Below are 12,738 nucleotides of genomic sequence, written 5' to 3' on the forward strand. Positions count from 1 at the left end.
CCAGCAGCATGATGTCACGAGGGGAGGAGGGGGGGGGGGGGGAATGCAAGAGGACAAGTTGTTATTCTACTGGTATGTACTCAGGCTTTATAGTGTTTGAAAGATTGTTTGTTTAATTCCATATAAGAACGTAGCATTTTATTTCCAAGGTGTAGTAAATTTTTGTTTTCTCACATCATGGTGATTGCATTACAAGGCTGCAATTTTTATTTGCCCATCAAGTGGGCTTATGGTGGAAATTACACACCACCAGCAGCATGATGGCCATGAGTGGTGGGGGAAGTGGAAGAGGACAAGTTGTTAATCTACAGGTATGTACTCAGGCTTTATAGTATTTTACAGATTGTTCGTTCAAGTTCGTACAAGAACGTAGAATTTAATTTCCAAGGTGTGGTAAATCTTTGTTTTCTCACAGCAGGGTGATCGCTTTACAAGGCTGCAATTTTTATTTGCCCATCAAGTGGGCTTTTGGTGGAAATGACACGCATCCAGCAGCGTAATGTCCATGAATGCGGGTGGGTGGGGTGGGCGGGGTGGGGGGGGGGGGGAGGGGGGGAAGTGATTCAGTACTAGTTGTTATTCTACTGGTATGTACTCAGGCTTTATAGTGTTTTAAAGATAGTTCGTTCCAGTTCATATAAGAACGTAGCATTTAATTTCCAAGGTGTAGTAAACTTTTGTTTTCTCACAGCAGGGTGATCGAATTACAAGGCTGCAATTTTTATTTGCCCATCAAGTGGGCTTTTGGTGGAATTGACACACCACCATCAACGTGATGTCCACGCGGGTGGGAGGGGGGGTGTTCCGGGCGGGGGCGTGGAAGACGACAAGTTGTTATTTTACGAGTATGTGCTCAGGACTTATAGTAATTTAAAGATGGTTCGTTCAAGTTCATATAAGAACGTAGCATTTAATTCCCAGGTTGTAGTAAATCTTTGTTTTGTCACAGCAGGGTGATCGCATTACATGGCTGCTATTTTTATTTACCCATCATGTGGGTGCTTGGTGGAAATGACACACCACCAGCAGCATGATGTCTACGAGTGGGGGGTGGGGGTCGAAGTGGCAGAGAACAAGTTATTATTCTAATGGTATGTACCCAGGCTTTATAGTATTTTTAAGATTGTTTGTTTAATTCCATATAAGAAAGTAGCATTTTATTTCCAAGGTGTAGTAAATCTTTGTTTTCTCACAGCAGAGTGATCGCATTACGAGGCTGCAATTTTTATTTGCCCATCAAGTGAGCTTTTGGTAAAAATGCATTATGGCCACGAGGGTGGGGGGGGGGGGGGGGGGGGAAGTGGAAGAGGACAAGTTGTTATTCTACTGTTATGTACTCAGGCTTTATAGTATTTTAAATATTGTTCGTTCAAGTCCATATAAGAACTTAGCATTTAATTTCGAAGGTGTAGTAAATCTTTGTTTTCACGCAGGAGGGTGATCGCATTACAAGGCTGCAATTTTTATTTGCCCATCAAGTGGGCATTTGGTGGAAATGACACACCACCAGCAATATGATTTTCCACGAGAGGGGGGTGAGGGGTGAAGTGGAAGAGAACAAGTCGGTATTCTACTGTATGTACGCAGGCTTTATGGTATTTTAAAGATTGCTCGTTCAAGTCCATATAAGAAAGTAGCATTTTATTTCCAAGATGCAGTAAATCTTTGTTTTCTCACAGCAGGGTGATCGCACTACAAGGCTGCAATTTTTATTTGCCCATCTCGTGGGCGTTTGATGGAAATGATACACCACCAGCTACATGATGTGCACGAGGCGTGGTGGTGAGGGGGGGGGGGGAGGAGGGGGGGAAGTGGAAGTGGACAAGTTGTTATTCTACTAGTATGTACTCAGGCTTTATAATATGTTAGAGATTGTTCATTCAAGTTCATATAAAAACATAGCATTTAATTTCCAAGTTGTAGTAAATCTTTGTTTTCTCACAGCAGGGTGATCGCATTACAAGGCTGCATTTTTATTAGCCCATCAAGTGGGCTTTTGGTGGAAATGACACACCACCAGCAATATGATTTCCACGAGTTGGTGGTGAGGGGTGAAGTGCAAAAGACAAGTTGTTATTCTACTGGTATGTAGCCAGGTTTTATGGTATTTTAAAGATTGTTCATTCAAGTCCATATAAGAATGAAACATTTAATTTCCAAGGTGTAGTAAATCTTTGTTTTCTCACAGCAGGCTGATCGCATTAAAAGGCTGCAATTTTTATTTGCCCATCAAGTGGGCTTTTGGTGGAAATGACACACCACCAGCTATATGATGTCCACGAGTGGGGGGTGAGGGATGAAGTGCAAGAGAACAAGTTGTTATTCTACTGGTATGTACCCAGGCTTTATGGTATTTTAAAGATTGTTCATTCAAGTAAATATATGAATGTAGCATTTAATTTCCAGGGTGTTGTAAATCTTTGTTTTCTCACAGCAGGGTGATCGCATTACAAGGCAGCAGTTTTTACTTGCCCATCAAGTGGGCTTTTGGTGGATATGACACACCACCAGCAGCATGATTTCCATGTGGTTGGTGGGGGGGGGGGGAGGGGGGGGAGTGGAAGGGGATTTTTCGTTCAAGTCCATATAAGAACGTTGCCTTTTACTTCCAAGGTGTAGTAAACTTTGTTTTCTCACAGCAGAGTGATCGCATTATGAGGCTGCAATTTTTATTTGCCCATCAAGTGGGCTTTTGGTGGAAATGACACACCACCACCAGCATGATGTCCACTAGACGGGGGGGGGGGGACTTTTGGTGGCAATGACACACCACCACCAGCATGATGTCCACTAGACGGGGGGGGGGGGGGGGACGGGGGGAAATGGAAGAGGACAAGTTGTTATTCTACTGGTATGTACTCTGGCTTTATGGTATTTTAAAGATAGTTCGTTCAAGTTCATATAAGAACATAGCATTTAATATCCAAGGTGTAGTAAATCTTTGTTTTCTCACAGAAGGGTGATCGCATTACAAGGCTGCAGTTTTTACTTGCCCATCAAGTCGGCTTTCGGTGGAAATGACACACCACCAGCAAATGATGTCCATGAGTGGGTGGTGAGGGGTGAAGTGGAAGAGAACAAGTTGTTATTCTACTGGTAAGTACCCAGGCTTTATGGTATTATACAGATTTTTCGTTCAAGACCATATTAGAACGTAGCATTTTATTTCCGAGGTGTAGTAAATCTTTGTTTTCTCACAGCAGGGTGATCGCATTACAAGGCTGCAATTTTTATTTGTCCATCAAGTGGGAGTTTGGTGGAAATGACACACCACCAGCAATATAATGACCACGAGTGTGGGGTGAGGGGTGAAGTGCAAGAAAACAAATTGTTATTCTACTGGTGTGTACGCAGGCTTTATAGTATTTTAAATATTGTTCGTTCAAGTCCATATATGAATGTAGCATTTTGTTTCATATGTGTAGTAAACCTTGTTATCTCACCGCAGGGTGATCGCATTACAAGGCTGCAGTTTTAACTTGCCCATCATGTGGGCTTTTGGTGGAAATGACACACCACCACCAGCATGATGTCCACCAGACTGGTGGGTTGGCGGGGGGGGGGGGGGGGGGGGGAGGGGGGAGGGGGGAAATGGAAGAGGAGAAGTTGTTATTCTACTGGTATGTACTCAGGCTTTACAGTGTTTTAAAGATAGTTTGTTCAAGTTCATATAAGAACGTAGCATTTTATTTCCTAAGTGTGGTAAATCTTCGATTTCTCAAAGCAGGGTGAATGCATTACCCAGCTGCAACTTAATTTGCTTATCAAGAGGCTTTTGGTGGAAATGACACACCACCAGCAGCATGATGTCCACGATAGGGGGGGTGGGGGGGGGAAGTGGAGGAGGGCAAGTTGATATTCTAGTGGTATGTACTCAGGCTTTATAGTGTTTTAAAGATTGTTCATTTGTGTTCGTATAAGATTGTTGCATTTTATTTCCAAGGTGTAGTAAATCTTTGTTTTCTCACAGCAGGATGATCGCATTACAAGACCGCAAGTTTTTATTTATCCATCAAGTGGGCTTTTGGTGGAAATGACCCACCACCAGCAACATGATGTTCATGAGGGGGGTATTGTAAGTGGAAGAGGACAAGTTGTTATTCTACTGGTATGTACTCAGGCTTTATAGTGTTTTAAAGATTGTTCGTTCAAGTTCATATAAGAACATAGCATTTTATTTCCCCAGTGTAGTAAATCTTTGTTTTCTAACAGCAGGGTGATCCCAATATAAGCTGCAATTTTTAATTTCCATCAACTGGGCTTTTTGCTGGATATCACACACCACCTGCAGCATGAAGTCCACGAGGGTTGGAGGGGAGGGAAGTGGACGAGGACAAGTTGATGTTCTACTGGTATGTACTCAGGCTTTATAGTGTTTTAAAGATAGTTCGTTCAAGTTCATATAAGAACGTAGCATTTTATTTCCAAGTTGTAGTAAATCTTTGTTTTCTCATAGCAGCGTGATCGCATTACAAGGCTGCAAATTTTCTTTGCCCATCAAGTGGCCTTTGGTGGAAATGACACACCACAAGCAGCGTGATATCCAAGAGTTAGAAGGGGGGGGGGGGGGGGAAGGACGTGGAAGAGGACAAGTTGTTATTCTACTAGTTTGTACTCAGGCTTTATAGTGTTTTAAAGATAGTTTGTTCAAGTTCATATAATAACGTAGCATATTATTTCCTAGGTGCAGTAAATCTTAGTTTCCTCACAGCAGTGTGATCGCATTACAAGGCTGCAATTTTTGTTCGCTCATCAAGTGGGCTTTTGGTGGAAATGACACACCACCAGCAGCATGATGTCCACGAGAGGGCGGGGAGGGGGTTGTAAGTGAAAGAGGACAAGTTTTTATTCTACTGGTATGTACTCCGGCTTTATAGTGTTTTAAATATAGTTCATTCAAATTCATATAAGAACGAAGCATTCTATTTCCAAAATTTAGTAAATCTTCGTTTTCTTACAGCAGGCTGATGGCATTAATGGCCGCAATTTTTATTTGCCCATCAAGTGGGCCTTTGGTGGAAATAACACACCACCAGCAGCATGATGTCCACAAGAGGGGGCGAGGCTATGGGAAGATGACAAGTTGTTATTCTACGGGTATGTGCACCGGCTTTATAGTGTTTTAAAGATAGTTCGGAGAAGTTAATATAAGAACGTAGCATTTCATTTCCAATGTGTAGTAAATCTTTGTCTTCTCAGAGCAGGGAGATCGCATTACAAGGCTGCAATTTTTATTTGCCATTCAAGTGGGCTTTTGGTGGAAATGACACACCAGCAGCAGCATGATGTCCACTCGAAGAACGGGTTGTAAGTGGAAGAGTACAAGTTGTTATTCTACTGGTATGTACTCAGGCTTTATAGTGTTTTAAAGATTGATCGTTCAAGTTCATATAAGAACGTAGCATTTTATTTCCAATGTGTTGTAAATCTTTGTTTTCTCACAGCAGGGTGATCGCAACAAGGCTGCAACTTTTATTTGCCCATCAAGTGCGCTTTTGGTGGAAATGAAACACCACCAGCAGCATGATTTCCACAAGAGGGGGGGGGGTTCTAGTTAATAAAAGAACGTAGCATTTTATTTCCTAAGTGTAGTAAATCTTTGTTTTCTCACAGCAGGGTGATGGCATTAAAGGCTGCAATTTTTATTTGCCCATCAAGTGGGCTTTTGGTGGAGACGACACTCCACCTGCATTATGATGATGTCCACGAGGGGTGGCGGGGGGAAGTGGAAGAGGACAAGTTGTTATTCTACTGGTATGTACACAGGGTTAATAGGGTTTTAAAGGTAGTTCGTTGGAGTTCATATAAGAACGTAGCATTTTATTTCCAAGGTGTAGTAAATCTTTGTCTTCTCAAAAGCAGGGTGATCGCATTACAAGGCTGCAATTTTTATTTGCCCATCAAGTGGGCTTTTGGTGGAAACGACACTCCACCTGCATTATGATGATGTCCACGAGGGGTGGCGGGGGGAAGTGGAAGAGGACAAGTTGTTATTCTACTGGTATGTACACAGGGTTAATAGGGTTTTAAAGGTAGTTCGTTGGTGTTCATATAAGAACGTAGCATTTTATTTCCAAGGTGTAGTAAATCTTTGTCTTCTCAAAAGCAGCGTGATCGCGTTACAAGGCTGCAATTTTTATTTGCCCATCAAGTGGGATTTTGGTGGAAATGACACACCACCAGCAGCATGATGTCCACGAAGGGGGGGGAGGGGGGGGGGGGGAAGTGGGTTAAGTGGAACAGGATCAGTTGTTATTCTACAGCTATGTACTCAGAGTTTATAGTGTTTTAAGATTTTTCGTTCAATTTCATATAAGAACATATCATTTTATTTCCAAGGTGTAGTTAATCTTTGTTTTCTCAATGCAGGGTGATTGCATTACAAGTCTGCAATTTTTATTTGCCCATCATGTGGGCTTTGATGGAAACGACACACCAGCTGCAGAAACATGTCCATGATAGGGAGGGGGGCAGGGGATGAGGACAAGTTGTTATTCTACGGGTATGTACTCAGGCTCTATAGTATTTTAAAGATGGTTCATTCAAGTTCATATAAGAACGTAGCATTTATTATCCAAGGTGTAGTAAATCTTTGTTTTCTCACAGCAGGGTGTTCGCATTACAAGGCTGCAATTTTTATTTGCCCATCAAGTGGGCTTTTGGTGATAATGACACATCACCGGCAGCATGAAGTCCGCGAGAGGGTGGGCGGGGGGCAGGGAAAGAAGCCTAGATGTTATTATATGGGTATTTACTGAGGCTTTATAGTATTTTGAAGATTGTTCTTTCAAGTTTATATAAGAACGTGTCATTTTACTTCCAAGGTGTAGTAAATCTTTGTTTTCTCACTAAAGGGTGATCGCATTACAAGGCTGCAATTTTAATTTGCCCATCAAGTGGGTTTTTGGGGGAAGTGACACACAATCAGCAGCATGATGTCCAAAAGACGGGGAGGAGTGGGGGAAGTGGAAGAGGACAAGTTGTTATTCTAATTGTATATACTGAGGCTTTATAGTATTTTAAAGATTTTTCGTTCAAGTCCGTACTAGAATGTAGCATTTTATTTCTAAGATGTGGTAGATATTTGTTTTCTCACAGCAGGGTGATCGCATTGTAAGTCTGCAATTTTTATTTGCCCATCAAGTGGGCTTTTGGTGGAAATGACACACCACTAGCAGCATGATGACTACGAGAAGGGGGGGAGGGGGGGAAGTGGAAGAGGACAAGCTGTTATTCTACTGGTATGTACTCAGGCTTTATAGTATTTTAAAGATGGTTCGTTCAAGTTAATATAAGAACTTAGCTTTTAATTACCGAGGTGTAGTCTATCTTTGTTTTCTCACAGCAGGGTGATCGGTTTACAAGGCTGCAATTTTTATTTGCCCGTGAAGTAGGCTTTTGGTGGAAATGACACACCACCCGCAGCATGATGTCCACGAGATGGGTTGGAGTGGGGGAAGTGGTAGAGGCCAAGATTTTATTTTACTGGTATGTACTCAGGCATTACAGTATTTTAAAGATAGTTCACTCAAGTTCATATAGGAACGTAGCATTTAGTTTCCAAGGTGTAGTAAATCTTTATTTTCTCACAGCAGGGTGATTGCATTACAAGGCTGCAATTTTTATTTGCCCATCAAGTGGGCTTTAGGTGGAAAAGACACACCACCACCAGCATGATGTCCACGAGAGGGGCGTGGGGGTGGAGTGGAAGAGGCAAGTTGTTATTCTACTGGTATGTACTCAGGCCTTATAGTATATTAAAGATGGTTCGTTCAAGTTCATATAAGAAGGTAATATTTAATTTCCAAAGTGTAGTAAATCTTTTTTTTTCTCACAGCAGGGTGATCGCATTACAAAGCTGCAATTTTTATTTACCCATCAAGTAGGCTTTAGGTGGAAATGACACACCAGCAGCAGCATGATGTCCACGAGTAGGAGGGGGGGGGGGGGGGGGGCTTGGGGGAAGTGCAAGAGGACAAGATGTTATTCTACTGGTGTGTACTCAGGCTTTATAGTGTTTTAAAGATTGTTCGTTCAAGTTCACATAAGAAAGTAGCATTTTATTTCTAAGGATTAGTAAAACTTTCTTTTCTCATAGCAGGGTGATCACATTTCAAGGCTGCAATTTTTATTTGTCGTCAAGTGGGGGGGGGGGGCGCGATGCGGGACGCGGGAGTGGAATAGGACAAGTTGTAACCCACTCGCATGTACTCCCGCTTTATAGTGTTTTAAAGATAGTTCGTTCAAGTTTATATGAAAACGTAGCATTTCATTTCCCAGGTGTAGTAAATCTTTGTTTTCTCACAGCAGGGTGATCGCATTACAAGTCTGCAATTTTTATTTGCCCATCAAGAGGGCTTTTGGTGGAAAAGACACACCACCAGCAGCATGTTGTCCATGCGTGGGGGGGGGGGGGGTTAGTGGAAGGGGACAGGTTGTTATTCTACTGGTATGTACACAGGCTTTATAGTGTTTTAAAAATAGTTCATTCAAGTTCTTATAAGAACGTAGCATTTCATTTCCAAGGTGTTGAAAATCTTTGTTTTCTCTCAGCAGGGTGATTGCATTACAAGGCTGCAATATTTATTTGCCCATCAAGTGGGCTTTTGGTGGAAATGACACACCACCAGCAGCATGATGTCCATGTGATGAGGGCGGGGGGTATAGTGGAAGCGGACAAGTTGTTATTCTACTTGTATGTACTCAGGCTTTATAGTGTTTTAAAGATAGTTCGTACAAGTTCATAAAAGAATGTAGCATTTTATTTCGAAGGTGTGGTAAATCTTACTTTTCTCACAGCAGTGTGTTCGCATTACAAGGCTGCAATTTTAATTTTCCTATCAAGTGGGCTTTCGGTGGAAATGTCACACCGCCAACAGCATGTTGTCCATGAGAGGGTGGAAGGGGGGGGGGGGGGAGTGGAAGAGGACATGATGTAATTCTACTGGTATGTACTCAGGCTTTATTGTGTTTTAAAGATTGTTCATTCAAGTTCATTTAAGATTTCATTTCCAAGGTGTAGTAAGTCATTGTTTTCTCACAGCACGGTGATCGCATTACGCGGCTGCTATTTTCATTTCCCCATGAAGTGGGCTTTTGGTGGAAAAGAGACACCACCAGCATGATGTCCACGAGAGAGGAGGGTGGGGACAAGTGGAAGAGGACAAGTTCTTATTCTACTGGTATGTACTCAGGCTTTATAGTATTTTAAGGTTTGTTAATTCAAGTTCATAAAAGAACGTAGCATTTTACTTCCAAGGTGTAGTAAATCTTTGTTTTCTCACAGCAGGGTGATCGCATTACAAGCCTGCAACTTTTATTTGCCCATCAAAGGGGCCTGTGGTGGAAATGACACACCACCAGCAGCGTGATGTCCACAAGAGGGTGGGGGGAGTGTAGGAGGACATGTTGTTATTCTGCTGGTATGTACTCTGGTTTTTACAGCGTTTGAAAGATTACTTGTTCAAGTTCATATAAGATGAAGCATTTTATTTCCAAGGTGTAGTAAATCCTTGTATTCTCACAGCAGGGTGATGGCATTACAAGGCTGCAATTTTTATTTGCCCATCAGGTGGACTTTTGGTGGAAATGACACACCACCAGTAGCATGATGTCCTCGTGAGTGTGGAGGGGGGGGAAGGGAGGGGGGGAGTGGAAGAGGTTATGTTGTTATTCTACTGGTATGTACTCAGGCTTTATAGTGTTTTAAAGATTGTTTGTTCAAGTTCATATAAGATGGTAGCAATTTATTTCCAATGTGTAGTATATCTTTGTATTTTCGCAGCAGGGTGTTCGAATTACAATGCTGCAATTTTTATTTATCCATCAAGTGGGTTTTTGGTGGAAATGACACACCACCGGCAGTATGATGTCCACAAGTTGTGGGAGGGGTGGGTGTGGAAGAGGACAAGTTGTTATTCTACTGGTATGTACTCAGGCTTTATAGTGTTTTAAAGATAGTTCGTTGTAGTTGATATAAGAACGTAGCATTTTATTTCCAAGGTGTAGTAAATCTTTGTTATCTCACAGCAGGGATATTGCATTACAAGGCTGCAATATTTATTTGCCCATCAAAAGGGCTTGTAGCGGAAATGTCACACCACCAGCAGCATGATGTCCACGAGTGGGATGGTGGGGGGGGAGTGGAAGGGGACAGGTTCTTATTCTACTGGTATGTACTCAGGCTTTATAGTGTTTTAAAGATTGTTAATTCAAGTTCATATAAGAACATAGCATTTTATTTCCAAGGTGTAGTAAATCTTTGTTTTCCCACAGCAGGGTGATCGCATTACAAGGCTGCAACTTTTATTTGCCAATCAAGTGGGCTTTTGGTGGAAATGACACACCACCTGCAGCATGATTTTTACGAGAGGGGGGGGGGGGGGGCGGGGGCAAATGGAATGGAACAAGTTGTTATTCTACTAGTATTTACTCAGGATTTATAGTGTTTTAAAGATAGTTCGTTCAAGTTCATATAAGAACATAGCATTTTATTTCCTAGGTGTAGTAAATCTTTGTTTTCTCACAGCAGGGTGATCACATTTCAAGGCTGCAATTTTTATTTGCCCATCAAGTGGGCTTTTGATGGAAATGACACACCACCAGCTGCATTATGTATACGAGTAGGGGGGGGGGAGGAAAGTCGAAGAGGACAACTTCTTACTCTACTGGTATGTACTCAGCCTTTATAGTATTTTAAAGATTGTTAATTCAAGTTCATAAAAGAACGTAGCATTTTATTTCCAACGTGTAGTAAATCTTTGTTTTCTCACAGCAGGGTGATCGAATTAAATGGGTGCAATTTTTACTTGCCCATCAAGTGAGCTTTTGGTGGAAATGAAACACCACCAGCAGCATGTTGTCCGCGATCGGGTGGGTGGGGGGAGCGGAAGAGGACATGTTGTTATTCTACTGGTATGTACTAAGGCTTTCTTAGGGTTTTAAAGATAATTCGTTCAAGTTCATTATGAACGTAGCATTTCATTCCCAATGTGTAGTAAATCTTTGTTTTCTCACAGCAGGGTGATCGCATTACAAGGCTGCAATTTTTATTTGCCCATCAAGTGGGATTTGGTGGAAATGACACACTAACAGCAACATGATGTCCACGAGAGGGGGGGCGGGGACAAGTGGAAGAGGAGAATTTGTTATTCTACTGGTATGTACTCAGGCTTTATAGTGTTTTAATGATAGTTCTTTCAAGTTCATATAACAATGTGGCATTTTATTTCCAAGGTGTAGTATATCTTTGTTTTCTCACAGCAGGGTGATCGCATTACAAGGCTGCAATTTTTATTTTCCTATCAAGTCGGCTTTTGGTGGAAATGACACACCACCAGCAGCATGTTGTCCACGAGAGGGTGGGGGGGGGGGGGGGGGGGGAGTGGAAAAGGACATGTTGTTATTCTACTGGCATGTACTCTGGCTTTATAGTGTTTTAAAGATAGTTCGTTCAAGTTCATATAAGAATGTAGCATTTCATATCCAAAGTGTAGTAAATCTTTGTTTTCTCACAGCAGGGTGATCGCATTACAAGGCTGCAATTTTATTTGTCCATCATGAGGCCTTTTGTGGAAATGACACACCACCAGCAGCATGATGTCCACTAGTGGCGGGAGGGGGGAGGGGGAGTGGAAGAGGACAAGTTGTTATTTTACTGGTATGTACTCAGGTTTTATAGTGTTTTAAAGATAGTTCGTTCAATGTCATATATATACGTAGCATTTTATTTCCAAGGTGTAGTAAATCTTTGTTATCTCACAGCAGTGTGATAGCATTACAAGGCTGCAATTTTTATTTGCCCATCAAGTGGGCTTTTGCTGGAAATGGCACACCACCTGCAGCATGATTTTGACGAGTTGGCGGGGGGGGGGGGGGGGGGGGAGGGAGTGGAAGAGGACATGTTGTAATGCTACTGGTATGTACTCATGCTTTATTGTGTTTTAAAGATTGTTCATTCAAGTTCATTTAAGATCGTAGCATTTCATTTTCAATGTGTAGTAAGTCTTTGTTATCTCACAGCACGGTGATCGCATTACGAGGCTGCTATTTTCATTTGCCCATGAAGTGGGCTTTTGGTGGAAATGACACACCACCAGCATCATGATTTCCATGTGAGGGGGGGGAGGGAGTGGAAGGGGACAAGTTGTTATTCAACTGGTATGTACTCAGGCTTTATAGTGTTTTAAAAATTCTTCGAACAAGTTCATATATGAATGTAGCATTTCATTTCCAAGGTGTAGTAAATCTTTGTTTTCTTACAGCAGGGTGATCGCATTACAAGGCTGCAATTTTTATTTTCCCATCAAGTGGGCTTTTGGAGGAATTGACGCACCCCCAGCAGCATGGTGTCCAAGAGGGGGGGGGGGGGGATGTGGAAGAAGACATGTTGTTATTCTACTGTTATGTACTCAGGCTTTATAATGTTTTAAAGATTGTTCGTTCAGGTTCATATAAGAACGTAGTATTTTATTTCCAAGGTGTAGTAATTTTTTGTTTTCTCACAGCAGTGTGATCGCATTACAAGGGTGCAAATTTAATTGGCCGTTCAAGTGGGCTTTCGGTGGAAGTGACACACCACCAGCAGTATCATGTTCACGAGGGGTGGGGGGGGGGGGGATGCGGGCGCGGGAGTGGAAGAGGACAAGTTGTTATTTGACTGGTATGTACTCAGGCTTTATAGTGTTTTAAAGATAGTTCATTCAAGTCCATATAAGAACGTAGGATTTTATTTTTAAG

Source organism: Schistocerca serialis, unplaced genomic scaffold (assembly GCF_023864345.2).
Source record: "Schistocerca serialis cubense isolate TAMUIC-IGC-003099 unplaced genomic scaffold, iqSchSeri2.2 HiC_scaffold_1393, whole genome shotgun sequence".
NCBI lineage: Eukaryota > Metazoa > Arthropoda > Insecta > Orthoptera > Acrididae > Schistocerca > Schistocerca serialis.